Source organism: Bos javanicus, chromosome 14 (assembly GCF_032452875.1).
Source record: "Bos javanicus breed banteng chromosome 14, ARS-OSU_banteng_1.0, whole genome shotgun sequence".
Lineage (NCBI taxonomy): Eukaryota > Metazoa > Chordata > Mammalia > Artiodactyla > Bovidae > Bos > Bos javanicus.
The window spans coordinates 68,353,652-68,373,076 of NC_083881.1; positions in this window are offsets into that span (position 1 = coordinate 68,353,652).

Genomic DNA, 19,425 nt, shown 5'->3' on the forward strand with positions numbered 1-19,425 from the left:
TTACAAGTGACAGGAAGCTTAAATCAAACTGATTTAAATAATGTAAGAAAAATGTTCGCTCATTTAGCTGAAAATTCCAGAGGTGGGACATCAGGCGTGGTTTGATCCAGAGATTCAGAATGTTGTCAGGGTTGCAGGTCTGTTTTTCAGTGGCCCTCCTTCATGTTTTGGCTTTATCCTTCTGTTGGCTTCTCTCTTGTCACATAGCTGCCTGCTGCCCCAGGGCTATATTTTCTTCATTCACATCCAGGGGGAAAGAAGCTTCTCTTGCCCCAGACATCAAAGAGAGCTATAAACTTCTCTCTGGTTGGGCCGGTTTAGGTCATGGGCCCATCACTGAATCTGTCTATCACTGTGATTAGGCAAATATGACTCCTTGATTGGTTTAATCAAGGCTAACGTCTGGAGTTAGAAGATGGAGTTACAGCTTCTCAGACCACAAAACTGAGGAATTGCTAGTCTTATTAGGAATGAGGGAAAGAAATGGATACAAAAGAGACGATTCTTTGGCAAATCCCCTCCTTGAGTTCTTCCTTTCTTTCCATACATATACCTTTGAAAGTCTGTGCCTGCTTGAGCCACACATATCTTTTCATCAAAGGGAGATCCCTCAAGGAGCTTCCCTGGTGGCTCAGTGATAAAGAATCTGTCTGCCAATGTAGGGGACATGGGTTCCATCCCTGATCTGGGAAGATCCCTCATGCCACCGAGCAGCTAAGGCCGTTCATCTCGACTATTGAGCCTGTGTTCTAGAGCCTGGGAACTGCAACTCCTGGGTCCATGTACCGCAATGACTGAAGTCCTAGAGCCTCTGCCCCACAACTAGGGAAGTCGCTGCAATAAGAAGCCCACACACTTCATAATAGAGAAAACCCACGGATCAATGAAAACCTAGCACAGATGAAAACAAAGCAAAGAAATAATTTTTTTTTTTTTTTAAATAAGGAGACTCCTCAAGCCTCATCTTAAGCTCAAAATCTAGGATGTGTGGCTGACATGCCTTCTTTGAGGTTAGTTTTTGTATGGATTTCTTTATAGTCTAGTAACTCACAGCTAAATAAAATTATCCACTTCTGTAGAAGAACCTGCAAGTAGTCCCTATTATCCATCTCCCAATCCTCTCTTTAGTTATAGAATTCCTGAGTTTTAACTGGGCACTTGGCTACCCAGTTAGATGCTATGTTTCTCAGCCTTCTTTGCATTAAGAAGTGGCCATAAATTCAAATTCTCAACAATGGAAATTGAGCAAATGTCACATGGGCAACTTTTCCATCACATTTAAAAAATTAATTTCACATTTTTTTCCCCCAACGTCACTGCTGGCTAATTGTAAATTACAAATGTGACTTATTGGGACTTCCCTGGCAGTCCAGTAGTTAAGACTTTGCCTTCTAATTCAGGGGGTGTGGGTTCGATCCCTGGTCAGGAAGCTAAGATTCCACACACTTCGTGGCCAAAAAAACCACAGCTTGAAACAGAAGCCATACTGTAACAAATTCAATAAAGGCTTTAAAAATGGTCCACATTAAAAAAAAATCTTAGAAAAGAAATGTGACTTGTATTCTATTTCTATTAGACAGTGCTGCTCTAGGCAGGTATATGAAAGAGAAAGAAACTTCTGGGTGTTTTTTTTTTGTTTGTTTTTTGGACCCACTGTATAATTAGTTCTTTTTGTTGTAACTACTAAGTCTAGGACTCTTAGTACAGCATGTTAAATATAAAATGGTGGAGGAGAATTGCAAGGAAACTTTTATTTGAAGAAGTAGACAATAAGAAAATAATCCCTGGAGGTTGCTGCTTCAATGCATATATCACAATCTACTTGACAGGGACAGTTCCCTGCCTTGGAGATCAGTGAGTTCCTTGGGCAGCCAATCTGCAAACCCTTGCTGTGCTCTCTGAGGATCTCCCTTGTTCATTGCCTTTCTTGGCTTATCTGAGATGGATATTGATGCAAATGCTTTTTTTTCCTGAGAACTGTACTTCTTTGGAGCTCATTACCTTTTGGAGCAAATTTTGTGGGGGGGTGGGCAATGAGTTGAGTAGTTACAGGCTGTTGTCAGCCAAGCTTGGGTTTCTTGGGTTGAACCAAATTCCTTAAAAACTTAGAAGGTTTCCTGTCTATTTGCTTCCCATCAGTTCTGTGAGCTGGTAATCAAAGCCAGAATTCTTATCTAGCCATCTCTGGGTCTGGGAATTCCTGTCTCTTAGCAACAAGCTTCTGTGCCGTGCCCTACAAAGATGACCAGGGATGAGCACTTGGCCAAAATCCAGCCATTCACAGCTGGGCAGGAACCTGTGAGGCAGCCAGCCCAAGGGCGTTGCCTGCAAAGATTCCTGGTACTGCGTGGGGAACTGGCAACTTACAAGGATCCTACTTGTGAGTTTCTGTTCAAGGTGTGCAGGGAGTTAGCTGGTCAGCAGCAGCAGAAGCAGGGGTGGCAGAATCTGAGAGACAATGGGGTCAGTGCAGTGACCGAGCACTCGAACAGGAAACAGTAGCTCCCTGCTGCTACTGGGGCAACGAGGTCAACAGGCACGAGAGTTATATCTGAATAAGGCTCCCATTTCTGAATACCATCCTGGGCTCCATAAAGCCTGCTGGTATGGCCAGGGTGGTGGGTTTCATGACTGAGAGCAGAGTGACCTCTCTCTGTAAGAAAGCCCTGATAAGACCCTTTGTTGGCCTACAATCACCTGAAGTGAGCCTCCCAACCGTGGATCACCGCCGTGTGTCTGAAGGGCACCTCATCCCTGGTGGGTATTTTTCAGACACTCTGGATCCCCTCTCCTTGAAACAGACAGAATAAAAACTCCCCTCTCAGATTTGTTAGCAGATTTTTCTGGCAGAATAATGAGCCCCTCTTGCCATTAATCTTAATAAGCTTTGGGGCTAACAAAATCCATTTTCCCAAGGTCAGAATGATTCTTAAGTGGACTTTGGGAAACATTTGAACCTTTTTGTCACTCAAACTAAAGAATTAAAACACATTTCTGGAATTTTTTTCTGGGGTTACTAGAAAGCCAGAGTGAGGCGCGGTTACCTTTGTGTATTTTTCTTTACAAAAACCTTGACGTCAGGAGACAAGGGCCTTTCTTAGTTCTGCTTTGTATTTCCACATATAGTACACATTTTCCCAAGAAGAGTTCTAGGAAAAACATGGACCAAGGCATAATGGTGGACCAAGGAAAGTAGAAATATTTTTATGAAGCAAATAGTTTAAAAACTGAAGAAACAAGAATGACGCTGATATGCCACCCTAGTTCTAACTCAGGCAGCTGGTTCCTGACTTTGTGTTAGGTTCTCAGACTAAATTCTTCTAATGCGAAACAGTGCATGGCAACAAACCCCCCGTTTTCTCCCAGGTAGAGTGACATAGTAGGAGATGTCACTTTGAATACTCCCCAATGAGGGAGAAAGATGACAGATTCAACTGAAGCATGGTTCAAAGATGCAGGAAATGGATACGATACATGGTGTCGTTTAGGTTTAAAATAAGGGTACTTGAGTGTTCAGTGTTACTTGCAATAAATATATTAGATTTAAGCCTCAGTTTGAACCTAACCATAACTGGACCCTGAACTATCTGGTTTAAATGACTGGTAACATGAGGCATTTCATAATTTCTGGTCCATTAGTTGTGATCAGGTCCCAGTTAACATTCCAGGACCTGGCTTTAGCTAACCTACAAGAAAAATTTGAAGACGGGGCACATATTTGGACAGTCCATGCCTTTGGTATGGTATTTGCCATGTTGTCAATGTTGTAGGTTTTTGGTTTTTCTTTTTTTTTTTTTTTGAGTTTTTAAAGTTTTTGTTTGTTTTCAGAGTTGGACTGATGGAGGGAATCTATATTTTTCTTCTTTACTAAGAACTTGGGCTGTATGTATTTCCTGGTCCAAAATTGCTCTTTGTGTGTAATGCCAAGAGAAGACTCTTTCCTAGGGTAATAAGTTTCCTATCTATTGATCAGTCAAGGATAAAAGCTAAACTCTATTTTCCTACTTCACTTCTGTACCTGAGTGAGAAGTAAAACTTTCTGCTGCCATGTTTGGAAAGCCCATATCACACACTCTTCACCCCTCCAATATGAATCCAGTCTACTCCTTTGGGGCCCACTATCCCCCTCGTGGAAAGCCAGTAGATTTTCTTAAACTTGAAATCATCAAGAAGCTATGTGTTTAAACACTATTTATAATAGCCAAGACATGAAAGCAACCTGTGTCCATCAACAAAGGAACGGAGGAGGAGGATGTGGTACATACATACAATGGAATACTACTCAGCCACAAAAAAGAATGAAGTAACACCATTTGTAGCAACACGGATGGGCCTGGGGATTATCACACTAAATGAAGTCAGTCAGTTGGAGAAAAACAAATATTATATGATATCGCTTACATGTGGAATCTAAAACATAGTACAGATAAACTTATTTACAAATCAGAAACAGATTACAGCTACAGGAAATGCATTTATGGTTACCGAAGGAGAAACAAGGTGGGGTTAATTGGGAATATGAGATTAACAGATGTACACTATCATATATAAAATAGATAAGGAACTAGGATTTACTGTACGTAGCAGAGTGAACTATATTCAATATCTTATAATAAACTATAATGGAAAAAGAGAAAAAATAATATAAATATATGCATATATACATATAACTGAATCACTTGATGTACACCTGAAACTAACACAGTACTGTAAATCAACTCTACTTCAGTAAAAAATGGGGCTGTGTCTCAATGACTTGAAGGAGAAACAACAAAAGGATTCTAATGCTCCACCTGGAAGGATCAACAGGATCACCCTAGGTAGGCTTTCCCCAGCAACAGGGATCGGTGGCCAAGGCTGGACTCGAGAAGAGGTAAGTATTGCCCTCTGTTGACTTTGCCTGGGGACTCACAGCCCCACAAGGCTGTATAAAGTGATCCTGATGCATTTAAAAAATAATATATATATATATATATATATATATATATATTTTTTTTTTTTAAGTAGTTTCTTCTCTCAGTCTCAAGGTCCACTGTGAGCCATGTTCTCAGGGTAAATGCACAGCAGTCAGGATCCAAGCGCATAGATTTTGGATCTCTGCGGGCTTGTCCACCAGTGTTATATTCCTGGATTTCCAACTTTCACTGGAAACACTTGATTGTTGCACAAATCAGCCATGAAATCTCCTGAAGTTCTTTGACTTCTAAACTGATGGTAGGCCTGGGCTCATCCACTGGATTATCTGTGTGTTAAAAGCTAAAAGCTGGAAGGTCAAGGATTTTAATGCACATGGAAGGAGTTGGTATATCTGGCCATGGAACGTTATATTAAACAGAATTAAAGTATAAGATTACAGATTGGAGATTTAAATGAAACGTCCAACAGGACTTGTGTTTCTTTGGGTCTAAGAAACACAAATGGGATGGGAGTGGGCGGGTGGTCGCTAGGACGCATCTCCTCTCTGATGTGGTTTGACCGCCACCCTCAGCAGGTGGCTGCGTTCTCACGCCTGCCCTGCATGTTTGTGTGGCTTCTGCATTTGTCACTAGCAAGCTTCTCTGTAGGTTAATATGTGTTCCTAGCTCTACTCCCATGCTATTTTGGAAAAAAAAAAAAAAAAACAAAGGAGCGAAAAGCCTTATTTGGCTGCATGAGACTTCTTTTCTGATGCCTGACCAGCTATTTACTAGCTCCAATGGGAACAAGAGGTGGAGGAGGCAGGCGCAGGGCTGCAAGCAGATATTTACATGCCCACACAGAACTTTATGAATGCAACTCATATAATAAACAGATCTCCAACTTCTGTGCTGCAGAGTCTAGGTGGATGGTATGGGAAAAGAAAAGGATCCCCCTCACCTCATTTTTCCCAGCATCAGCTAGGGTCAGATGCATAGCTCACTTTCATCAGAGTAGGTAACTGATACCCCTGCATTTAGACAAAGCATCTAGAGAGACAATAACTTCCACCCACTTTTAACATAACGTTAGTAATGACCATATATAATTGTCTCTATCTTTCAAATAATGATCAAAACATCATGATGTGTTTTGCACACATATCCCAGAAACAGATATAACTCCTTTTGTTTGATCCTCTGAAGAAGGAAATGGCAACCCACTCCACTATTCCTGACTGGAGGATCCCATGGACAGAGGAACCTGGCGGGCTACAGTCTATGGAGTCACAAAGAGTCGGACATGACTTAGCAACTGAACAACAATTTGGTCCTCAAAGGATATGTAATAACCTGTTAGCAGCTACCTTCTCTTCTTGCCCACAGGGATGAATGGGGAGAAGAGACAGCTGAACTATAGGTAGGTAGAAAATTTGTTTCCTTTTCTTTTTCTAGCCTCTGATGAATGAGTGCACAAGCATGAGTGAACATGGCTTCCCTGGTGACTCAGTGGTACAGAATCCACCTTCTGATGCAGGAGACACAAGAGACACAGGTTCGATTCCTGGGTCGGGAAGATCCCCTGGAGTAAGAAATGGCAACCCACTCGAGTATCCTTGCCTTAAAAACTCCATAGATAGAGGAACTTGGTGGGCTATAGTCCATGGGTAGCAAAGAGTCAGATGTGACTGATCGACTGAGTGTGTGTGCACACACACACACACATGCACACACACTACATGAACACAAACCAGCGATTACTTGTTGCCTACTTCAATATCGATTCTCCTTTCTTTCTTAGTAAAAGAACCTGACATTTAGCCAGGCACATAGTCTCCAAGTTAAAGGGCTATATTTGAAGTCTCTCTTATAGCTGCTGCTGCTGCTGCTAAGTCACTTCAGTCGTGTCCGACTCTGTGTGACCCCATGGACGGCAGCCCACTGGGCTCCCTGTCCCTGGGATTCTCCAGGCAAGAACACTGGAGTGGGTTGCCATTTCCTTCTCCAGTGCATGAAAGGCAAAAGTGAAAGGGAAGTCGCTCAGTCCTGTCCGACTCTCAGCGACCCCATGGACTGCAATCCACCAGGCTCCTCCATCCATGGGATTCTCTAGGCAAGAGTTCTGGAGTGCTTATAGCTAGTTATGGTCATATGATTTATTGGTTTCTAGTCAATGACACATAAATAAAATAATAAGTGGGACTTCTAGGAATTCTCTTTAAAAGTGACACAGTGTACCTCTCTTTTTCCATCCTGTTGACTGGAACTCACATGTTATGGCTGGAGCTTCAGCAGACATTCTGGACCATGAGAATAGTGAAGAGGGGAACCTGAAGAAGCATAGGTCCTTGGTTTGAGTCAGTTCTGGATGGTATGTTTCCAGTCTTCTTTTACACGAGAGATACAACCTTGTGTAAGCCACTGTTTGTATGTGAAATGTATTCAAATCTAAGGCTAACTATTACACTATGAACAGGGAAATAGTGAGTGACATTTGTTCTTGGGACTCAAAGTCTGCTTGGAGCAACAACATTTTCCTGGAGCACACTTTTTTCTTGGATGAAATATAAGTTCTGTATGAGGCAGGCACTCTCTCCTCAGATGGGTCAAAGCAGCAAATGCAAGATTTTTTTGGTTCTCTGAGGGGCTTATGGGGTCTGGGCACTCTGTCCCAGGCTGGAGGCACAGTCTTGTTTCCACGAGGGAAACACATAAAGGGGAAGACAGACTTTGGGCATTTCACAGGATGACTCCAGTATAATAGGTGTTTTAAAAGATGCTGCCGTTTTGAAATTTAGTCAGAACTAGCGGTATGCTAGAGCCCGATTGTGTTAGCAACCAGAGCATCTCTTCCCACCTCTATGCTCAGTGATGTCATTTTGGTAGCTTGAAATTGTCCTTGGTGGGAGTATTTACATCATAGCAAATGCTAAAAATCAGTTGTTTTCTTTTGTCCAGAGATCCTACTTATCAGAAGACCACTAGCTAACATTGGATAATTGTTCTGAAAAAAATCTTCCTTTTTTGGTTGAACTATCAGAGAAATGTCTAGGCCATCATAGATAACTTACACAGTTCAGAGCTTTATGAGTTACAGAATAATTTCCTAGACATTATATAAATTTGAGCATTATAACAACCTGTGAAATAGGCTGGGCAAATCTCATCATCCCTCTTGTGTAAGGGAAGGCTGCGATTTAGCAATGCACACAGTGAATGAGAAGTGAAATTGGATTAGAACTCTGTGCTTCTCTTATTCCTGCTAATTCCATAGGAATTAACCAGATTTCCCTAGGAAACTAGAATAGGGAAGATGAGGGAAATCCAGTTATGAAGGGAAAGATGAATCAAAGAAGATAGTAATTTTTTTTTCATTTTCAATGTTATTTTTTACAAAACAGGCCTTGAGAGATAATACACAAGTAATTAACGTGAGAGCTTGGAAAGCAATCCCTTTCTTTGAGTATGCCTATGAGTGTGCTCAGTCATGTCTGACTCTGCAACCCTATGGACTATAGTCTACCAGGTTCCTCTGCCCATGGGATTTCTCAGGCAAGGATACTGGATAAGTTGTATTAACCTTGCCATTTCCTGCTCCAGGGGATCTTCCTGACCCAGAGATCAAATGTGCATCTCCTGCAGTGGCAGGCGGGTTCTTTACCACTTGAGCTACCTGTGAAGCCCTTTCTTTGAGTACTAATACTAAATGTAGTCTTTTATGAAGCTGCGGTGGGAATCAGTGTGCTATTAAGGAAAGAACATGAATTTCGGAATCACATGCCTAGTGCCAGGTCTGGTCTTCTCATTTTACTGCTGTGTTAACTTAGCCAAATCACTTAACGTCATCATGCTTCAGCTTTCTCATCTGTAAAATGGGTATTAAAATGGCTTTGCGAGGATTAAATGAGATAGCTAAAGCTAAAGCAAACAGCACACAGCCTGGCACCTAGGGGACACTCATGACAAGTAACATCCCTCTTTCCTTTAAAATTTTGAGATCAGTTCAGTTCAGTCACTCAGTCATGTCCGACTCTTTGCGACCCTATTATCAAAAGTAAATTACGAGCTGCGATTCATACCTACAGTTTTCTTGAAACAGATAAACATGTCTAATCTAAAACCTTATATATTGTAAATGTCCTAGAAGGACTTCTGGGCATCTAAAACCAGAACCAGCATTACAGGTTAGTGGGAAACTGAGAGTTCAGACAAGAATTTCGTGAAAGAAAACCAGCAGTTTTTAATTTCGCTCTCAGTCTGTACTACATTCCATGCTGGCTTTTGAGACCAAAACCAAATCTGGCAGCAGCAGGCAATCATACAGTTTTCATGTAATTCAATAATTTATCACAAAGAATATTCATTTATAAACAGTGACTTGTTTTGGAATGATAGCAGCTGTCAGTTTGGAGGCCTTGTTTCTGCCCCCCGGGACAGAAGTCTGGCTTCCCCTTTGCTAACCCACGCAGGGTTGCCGAGTTTGGAATCTGAGGCTGAATGTACTTTACAATGTGTTTATGTTTTGGTATGTGCATTATTTCATTTTTACTTTGTGGTCATGAAATCCATGTTGCCAGATGCTGAAAGTGCCTCTGTAGAGCCCACCCGTGCTCGAGGAGAGGAAATAATCAAGCTCAGAGTTGCAACCGCACCTGAAGACACTTGGACCAGAAGAGGTAGCAATGTACCCTTTGGCCATGACAGACACACAGCATGCTGGTGCTCCTCCATGTCATCATTTAGATTTGCTTCAGCAAAAAAGAATCCTGGATCCTTTGCTTCTTTGAAAATCAATTGCCAGAATGACTTGTACATCTAAAAGTTGTGATTATGTCTCTCCAGTGTCTTGGGAAATTCAATGTTTTGAGTTCAAGAGATCAGACTGCCTGCTGAGAATCAAGCATTCAGCATCCCATGAAAGCACTTGATACTTTGAACCACTTCTTCACAACTTTACATCCGTTTCACAGACAGCCAAAGGTCCCTGACTCCTCCTAGAGCTCCCAGGGACTCTTGAGAGGTTGGAAAGCCATGGAGTAACTAATGAGGGGATCTTGCCCATGGGCTGGAGGTCTTCCACTCAGCATCCATTTTCATTGCCTGCTGTGGCATTTGCATTCTCAAGTTAGCCTTTCAGAGTTCAATCAAGTTCACTCTCAGTGGCCGCTTACTAACTGTAGCCAACTAGAAAACCTATGACATAGTCTACTGGGAGATAGACTGAGAATTGAATTGTGTCCCTCCCACTACCACCAGCAACAAAAAATTAAAGTCCTAAACCCCTGCACCTGTGAATGTGACTTTATTTGGAATTAGAGTCTTTGAAGATGTAATTGAGTTAAGATGAGGTCATTAGGGAGGGCTCGCATCCAGTATGACTGGTGTCCTCATAAGAAGAGGGAAATCTGGACACAGGCGCTCAGGGTGAATGCCATGTGACAATACAGGCAGGGCTTAGAGTGATGCAGCTGTAAGAAGTGTCAAGGACTGATGGCCACCATGAAAAGCTAGGAAGAGGTGAGGAAAATGTATCCCTTCTTCTGACACCTTGATTTCAGATGCTTAGTCTCCAGAAATTGGAAACAATCAAATTCTGTTGTTTTAAGCCACTCTACTTTGGGTATCAAAATCTGTGTTCATTTCCTAGGACTGTTGTAACAGTGTATCACAAACTGGGTGGCTTGATTTTCCCTACGTGTCTCAAGGAGCAGAGAAAGCCAGGGGAATTCTGCAAATCACCTTCTGTCATTCCTTTAACATGAATCCCCATCCCTGTTCTCCATCCCACGCCCCCCTGCCCCCCGCCCACCCCTCCTGCTGCCGAACATCTTACAATGCTCCTTTGGACTCTGCTGCTGACATCTCATGTCACCACCACTCCAGGTAGAGATGCTCAGGCTCCTGATTTCTTGTCGCCATCTATTGGCCCTCTGCCAAGGAGTAGCAATCATTTAACAGGAAAAATAACTTCTCAGTGGGATGACTTCTCCATGAAATTCCTTCCAAGGGAAGGAAATTCCCTTGTTAAGTTATGCTGACTTAACAAGACATCTTCAGAATTTTCCTAAGAAGCTCTAAGGAAGCCTCTCAAACATCATGATGCAAGTAGAAGTGGTGCTGAGCTTTTATTTCCATTTCACAAAGGAAAAGGTAAGGGAAGAGTCTCCTACTCAAATTCTCTCCCTTAGTAGTAACACTTTAGCCAGGGCTGGTTTTGCCCAGATTTTGGTCTCAGGAGGAGGGATTTCTTTTCCCTTGCAGTCAGGAGACATGTGGTTTCTAGTCCCCAGATTGTTTTAATGGTTTTTTTTTGTTTGTTTGTTTTGTTTTGTTAAACAAATAATAGATCTTCTATACCGATGAACGTACACCTTTCCTTCAGGGGGCTTCAAATAAGTTGTACATTTGTGATAATACTAAGCCATTTCTTCCCTGTAAGTTGGGCTGCACCAAATCCCCTTCCTGTGGTCTGCCTGTATGCCATGAATGGTCTGTGAGAGCCGCGTGGCACAATGAGGCATGCGGTAATTTTCCACTCCTCTTTCTCCTTAAATAGAAACTTCCAGCTGGTTTTCCCCTCCTGAAGTTTTATTCCACTTACTTTCAAATTGTTAGGTTGCAGTAAGCAATCTGGGGCACTTTAGAATACGAGTCGGGATGGAGTGGGGCTGAGAGAGAGAAAGAAAAGAGCATCTGGAAATCTGGAAGAATGTGGTACATTGGAAACCTGATAAGCTGCCGCTGGTGTTACCAGGCCTCATGGTTTATAACAACCATGCAACACTTATGGCTAGAGACATGCGCACCCCTTACTCGGGTGCACCATTCACACTCCGGGGCAGACCGGGGAGGTTTGAACCTGGGACAGGCAAGCCTGTGTCTCCTGACTGTCTCCCATCGGGAGCAGGCCCAGGTACCCTGGCCTGCAGCAAGCACTCTGTGTGGGAACACGGTTGGGTTGATATCAACAACAGACCCACTTTAAGTGCTGTGCGATATATAGCTGGAGGATATCCTGGAAGGGTGACAAGTTGGAATGAATGCAGAAGAAACAGGAATTCCCGAATTCCTTTGAAGGGTAGTATCATAGGGAGTTGCAGATGGACCAGGTGCTTTCTCACTAACGATCATAGTTACACTGGTCACCATCTGTGAATGTTTCCTATGCCTCTGGCATATATTATCTCATCTAACCCTTATGATAACCCTTTGAGATGCATTTTATAATTTATGCTCTTTAAAAAAAAATAGATGCAGCAACTGTCTTAGAGCTTAGCACAGTGTCTGTCGTGTGGCTGACCCATACTAAATACCTACTGACTGTGTGATGAGAGGTGTAAAAATGTGCTTAAGTTCATGTAGTAATTGATGGAGGCCACATTTATACCCACTCTGTGTGGTATCTACATTGTTAGAAACCAATGTACTTTGAACGGAATTTCAGATCGAAATAGAGCTGGAACGAGGACTTACTCACGCAAAAGTCAGAAATCCAAGAATGAGTAGCACTGAAACACTTTTTGGGGGCAAAGTAAAGGAAAGAGGGTTGGAGTTGGCTGAGGTGGCAGATTAGGGCAGTCAGGATAAAGCTGTGAACAAGGCAGAAAGGTTTCAGAGTACAGACTTGAAGCTGTAGAGGGACATGTGGCTGAGGTGACGGAGGGGAGGCTCTGGAATCTTACAGGATATGAACATAAGGAATGGATCAGCTGAATCAGGGCAACTCTGGACCAGCCAATGGCAAAGGATCAGTGATAACGATCTAGGTTCCTTTCTTCTTTTGCTTGGAAGAAACTGCTATGTCTACATGTTAATGAATGGTTCTTCAACCCGAGGTCCTATTTTAGAATCACAAGGGCAGACAGGGCAACAGAAGTCTGATTCCAAAGAGATTATATCACTCTGGCCAATCTGAAGATGACCACTTCAGAGTTTGGAAACAGTCTGTGTCATCGTAAGCGTACATGGCCCTCCAAAAAGCAGCTGCTACTTGAGTCAATGGAAAATGATCATGAGGAGGAAAATGTGAGCCGTTGTGCCTGCGTCCTGCCCAGTTGCCTTCCCCGACGGAGGAATGGCCAGCACTTTGAAATACTAGGAGTGAGGAGTTTGCATGCAGAGGTCTGGGTGCTTTGTGACATGGGAATGTAGAGCTGGCCACTTCTCTAGGAAGGGAACTTAAGTTTTGGCAAGCTTCAGGCTTGGTTGTTACTTGATTATGTAACTGCTGCCCAAGTGGAGGGTCCCAAAGCACCACAGTGCCCTTCAGATATAGTGCCTACAGGTCAAAAAAAGCTCTCTGGATCCTCCATGATCCAAAAATGCAACAGAGCAGAGCTTCACAGTTAATTCTTGATCAGTTATATCAATGCATTGTCTAAACAGGTGAAGGGAATGCATGCTGAACTTAATGTGGAAAATACCAAATATTTCTTACAGATTTTGTTGATTACCTCTAGCCAGAATCCATTCTGTCTTTCATCCACGATGATATCTGTTTTGTTCGTATGATGTTGGGGGAAGTTATTTCATTTCCAGCTTCAGAGGTGAGACCCGATTCAGTTCAGTTCAGTTCAGTCGCTCAGTCGTGTCTGACTCTTTGCGACCCCATGGACTGCAGCACGCCAGGCCTCCCTGTCCATCACCAACTCCCGGAGTCCACCCAAACCCATGTCCATCACCAACTCCCAGAGCCTACTCAAACTCATGTCCATAAGATCTGATTAATCCTGGCCAATTAAAGGAAGCTAATCTACTTGTCAACAAATGCTTTGTGAATGGGAAAATGACCTAATTCTTGTACATGAGAAGGTTGTTGGAGGCTTCAGGGAAAGTTTTCCCTTGTCCTTAAGAGAATGGGACAAAAGCCAGCTTCTTCTTTCAAGGGAGACAAATAAGGGAGAATGTCAACCTTCTGCTGCTGGCTGACGTTTTATGGCTGGAGGTGAGGTGAGATTCAGGATAAGGCTAACAGGTGGTAGAGGGCAGAGAGTCATAGAAAATGGAGCCCTGAATGTATCACGAATAGAACCTCTCTACCTCTGCATTTTGAGCCCACATAACTGATGTTTCAGTCAGCTGGATTTCTGCTTTAGCACTTGAAAGCCTTTGAACTGATAATCCACGAAATTGGTAATAGCATGGGAGAGAGAGAGAAGGAAGTGGCAGTTGATGGTTAAGTTGGTGGATGGGTAGGAGAAGGAAGACTGGGGAGCATGCAAGACAAAGCAAAATTCACCTAAAACAGCCAACTGATATATCTAGGGCTCTAAGTCAACCTTAACTTAACCTGTATTTTTCTTTACTAATGGTTGTAGGTGAAAAGAGGAATGGGAGATTTCAGAGTTTCTACTTCCCAGCGTTTATCGCCCAAAGAATTGACCAAATCTAAAAGTATAGCCTCTGTATTAAGGTCAGACAGTAGTAAAGAACACAGGAGATGAGTGTGTGCTGCACAAAGAAATATGAACTAGCCAGCCACCTGGCCTGCAAAAACTGTATGAACCCTTTCCTCATCTAGGTGCATAGTATGCCCTGTGACTACAACATGGATTTACACAGCTATCTAGAGCTTGGGAATTATTAACATGCCATTGCAGAAAGATTTCCTTTATCTTGTTGGTAGTAGGCGCTTTTTTAAAAAGCATTTTTTGATCTTAAGAGTTTGAGTAGCATTGAGTTCTCAGTGACCCACATCAAATTTCAGGTTTGATCTTTTGATTGTGAACATAGTATGTATTTGGGAGATACCGACTAAAGGCTGGGGGAGGGATGGGGCTTAAGAGCCCCCCAGGCTATGTCATATTATAAAGTGGAATAATCTCAGTACCCAGACTGAACACACACATACACAGGCAGGGAGGGAAAAAGAGGCAGAGAAAAATGGAATTAACGTCAGTGCTGTTCACAAGGCTTGCTTCACTATAAGATCATGCTGTATAGGAACACTGCTTTGGTCATTGAAACTCTTCAATATCTCTTTCTGAGAGTAAGCTTGCTTTACATAATGTTCAGGGCTAAAAAGGAATAGTGGAATGGAATCCCTACACATTAACAAGTGACAAAGAGCCACACAATTCCGACCATGACATGTACTGAGACTGTGAAGAGAGTGATTTCCAACTGTTTTCTGCCACAACATATGTGATGGATGATGTCTATGTCCAGGACACATTCCCCAGCGTGTGCCTCTTGTGTCTGTCTGTTCAATTCCAGGGGTCCTCGAGGTAACATGAACTCTTTCTCTCCAACTCAATAAAGCGTATATGGGAATCTGGTGATTTAAAGTGACATGGTCTTAGGGATAACCTCGAGGCTACTTCTAAGTTTTATTTAAAAGTGAATCATTCACAAACGTCAGTACTTTAAGTATTTTTAGCAACAGATCACTCGTAATGCATCTCACAACTGATTGTGAGGCACTAGCATGACATTACACCACAGTTGAGAACTGTTTCCAGAATGAAGTCCTTTTCCTTATTTAACCCCAGTGTCTGTTTACTAAGTTAGCAGATAGTATTGCACTGGATTTTCACAAATCTTTCCTTAGGAACTCTAACGTGAAAGTCCAAATATTCCACATCACTCCATGAATGTAACTTTGTGTTCAATTTTTTACCTGTCCACGTGACTTACTCAAAAAACTATAAGGAGAGGGAGGTTCAAGAGGGAAAGGACATATGTACACCTAGACTGATACATATTGATATTTGGCAGAAAACAACAAATTTCTGTAAAGTAAATTATCCTGCAATTAAAAAATAAAAAGCCTCAAACTACGAAGAAATAGATAATCCAAGCTTATCAGAAAGAAAATTTTCTAAACAGAAATGAGATTTATAAAAAGCAATTGAAGCCATTACCCTGCATATCCTCAGAAGTAGCAGAATGATGAATAATATCAAGATTTCAATACGTTTTGTTTTTAAAGAAAGTTTTGTGTTTGCTAGAGTTTAGATGTCGACGGCCCTACCTGTCTCCCCTACCTGAGACAGGGGAGAGCGCTCTTCATTTCACATGGTTCTCATCTGGGCTGTGGGGCAGCCTTAGGTGGCCCTGTCCTTTTTGTGGCTTCCATCCTAGGAGGTTCTGGGTAACTAGCATGATGCTGTATCCAGCATAGCTGCAGTGCCCTACCTGTCTGTGCTGAGAGTGGATCTGTCCTGTGGTCATCTGTGTGCCCTCTCCTCATCTGGGAAGAAATCTGCCTAGACAGGAGAATGCTGGGAGAACTCCCAGAACTGGAATTCTTCCTCCTGTTACTGCGAGCTCTTGCTTCTCATTTTTCTGCTCCTGGCTGACAGGTGGATAAAACCCAGCACAGTGGAAGTCATAGGAGGAATTCAGTCCAGATCCTCACCTCGAAGTTAGCCAGTTGGTCTGATTACAGAGGAAAGAAGCCCACCCGTGGTCTGAATTAATGCCACAAAACATGTTTAATCACAGCCAATGTACACACACACACACATACACTTACAAACACACATGTTTTCATTTGCACATCACAACAGTAACAGTTCAATCAAGTCAGTATTATGAATGTATGAATGAAAGGAGGTATTTTGCCAAACCTACAGTGGACTGCAGCTCTTGGGGGTTTGGAATTTGGAACATCTTTCTTCTCACCCCCACCTCACTAGCTGCACTCCTTCAACCCTAGGGAGTGGAGCATATCATCTCTTGGCTAAACCAGACTTCTCGATAGTCAGGGAAGAAGGGTTTGACATGGCACACCAGTGCAGAACCTGTGGGACATGACAGCCCAGACAGAAGGGGATTTGATGAGTTAAGTGTAAATGAATCAAAAACAGATGGATGAGATTTTTTGCTTAAATGCACATGAGATTTACAATTAAGGGAAGAGAGGGACTGGGGAGAGAGCTTTGGCAAAAATGCCATGAGCTCTGCTGGATCCTACTGAACTGTTCAACAAACCCAAGGCATACCAGGGTCAGCTTTCCATCATTAATGGATAACATGCAGCCCATGACCACACACAAGCCAGGAAATAGAAATGGTCCTAATAAATACAGCCTTGCATCAGCAAGGTTCTCAGTTTGTGACAAGACCAAAAAGCCTCATATGATATCTTGTAAGACATGCATCCCACAGGCCAGCTGTTGACATGTTCTTGGAACATGAAAAGGATGAGGGTCTTCTCTATACCTCACCTGCCCTTCCTGGGGTCTAGGCATTTACAGGTCACAGTGTCTCATGGGGCTTTTTAAAAAGCGATGCTTTCGAATTCTAATTTGCCTTCCTTTTCTTTTTGCCACATCTCTTTACTAATTGAAAACTGACAGCAAAATTGTCCTCAACCACAAATATCTAGAAGAACATGGAGACATTCGAACAGGCTGAAATACTTTGACTTTTATGAGTTTTAAGAAGATTAATCAAGGCTCTGGAAAGAATTTTGTTTCATGGTGGACTCGACAAAAAAATGAGCTGGGCCCTCCCGTGATTGGCCAGAGGAGGAGGCCTGGAGCCGGGGCCCTGATCAACCGCTGGTCAAGCCGGGTGAGGCCAGGCCGCAACTTCTTTCCGCGGTGACGCAATCATGGCGGCCATTGGACGCTATCTGTTGCTTGGCCTTCAGACTGATGTCAGTCTCCGCTCCCTGGGAGTCCTAAATAAGCCTCCTCTGAAGTTCTCACAGCTGAGTTTCTCCCTCAGGGAATTTGTTTTCTGAGGAGTTTTTGTCTCAAGTGGAGGCATGTTTCCCTACCTCATTTCTTGACAGCGACGTTACGTAACCCAGGCTGGGGTGTGCGGTGGTTGGGTGAGAGGCAACGGGGAAAGATTTTACCTCAGGGATAGCAACAGAGAAAGTGGGGTTGACGAATGAGAGGCGTGCATCCAGGTATTAGTGCTGGTGTCGGACAGCCTGCGGAGAGGAGTGAAATTTCCTCTTCCCTCACCCATCCTTCGTCTCCTCCCGAGGGGCTCTTGAGTGAGGCGGATTATACCAGCCAGCAGGTCTGAGGACTGAGTGAGTCTGAAAGCCTCCCTCTTCACCACAGGGCTGCTCTGGGTGGCTGGGCTTTACCTATACCTGGGCAGGTGCTGCTCTCCTGAGTGTCTCCACAGAGGACCAGAAGTAGTGGAACTTTATGACCCACCTTTTTATCCCAAGTCTCTTTTATGAAATTGTTTTTTTTTTTCTTTCTGACATCCTAGGAATTTTCTCAAAGTCTCAGGGGAAATAGATAACAAACTCTTGGGATGGGGGCTTGTTATCTTATCTGGTTTTGTGACCTTTATTCCAGCACAGGGCCTAGCACACCACAAATGTTGGGAAACTTCTAGGACTATGAATCTCCCAGTACTTGAAGCTTAGCACATCTGCTGTGATAGGGGCATGTGTCCCTTTTTAGTCCATTGACATTTTTCTTCCCTGTTTCCTCCTCTAGGTGTGTGTTCACGCTCCTGTGTTTCAGCACATCCTCCCCTCCCTCAACAGCATTCACTAAGACACTCACCACACGCTCACCCCCAGGAGTTTGCTCAACTTGAAAACATCAGGGTTTAACTGTCCTGTGACTCATCCCCAGTATTCTGGAAAAGAAAATCATCCTGTAAGTCCTGACTAATGTGGCCCAAGTGCTAATGGATTTTATAGCCATGTCCCCCAGATAACATACGTTGTTAGAGATAGCACCCTAAGTGAAAGGGTGGCTCTGACGGCGGGAACTCCAGGCTCTGCACTGAGGCCCTCTGCTGAGCTTTCCAGAGCCTTTCATTCAGCAGCAGGACATGGCCCTTTGGTCAGACAGATCTGTGTGTGTTCCCTGGCTCTCCCAGGTACTAGCTCTAGAAGAGTAGGCAATAAACATGACCTTCCAAAGCCCCCTGGATACCAACACGCATCCTAGGGCATCATGATCATGATTATCATCGTCCCTGGGATTATTGCTAAGATGATGGAATGATGCATGTCAGCCTAGCGTGGTGCCAGGCACACAGTAGGCACACAATAAACCCAAGTTCTTATTCTTTTCTTTGGGTTACTCGTTTGCCGCTACAATGAACTTATTACTAGAAGCTGCCCTTGCCAAGCACCCTGACTGCCTTGCAGAGGTGCTGTCTGCTGGGTGGTGTAGGGCTTGTTTCCCACCAGTCTTAGAAGCTTGGGACACTCCACTTCTCAGTCCAAACCCGCCTTACCTGAGGATCTCTTTGCCATCTGTTCTGCTGGGGGCACTGGGGCGCCACCCTCCAGTGAGTCCTCCTCTGCAGATGCCTGCATTTCTGGGCTTGGTCCTCAAGTCTCCAGGCTTGAAGGCTCGGCTCGCCTCGCCCCGCCAGGATTGCCGGCATCCCCTTCAGGATGGAGGGGAGCACCCCGCTTCCTCTTCCCGAGTTACTGTCCTCTGTGCCCTGCGGTGCCAGCAGGTCCTGCCCAGGAGGAGCGGGTGGGCTGGAGCAGAGAGGATGGAGCAGGCCTGGGGCCGGAGCCGCAGCATGTCCCCTGGAGCGTGCATCTCCGCTGAGCAGCCCGGCGGCCGCGCTAATAAATATCAAACCCTTC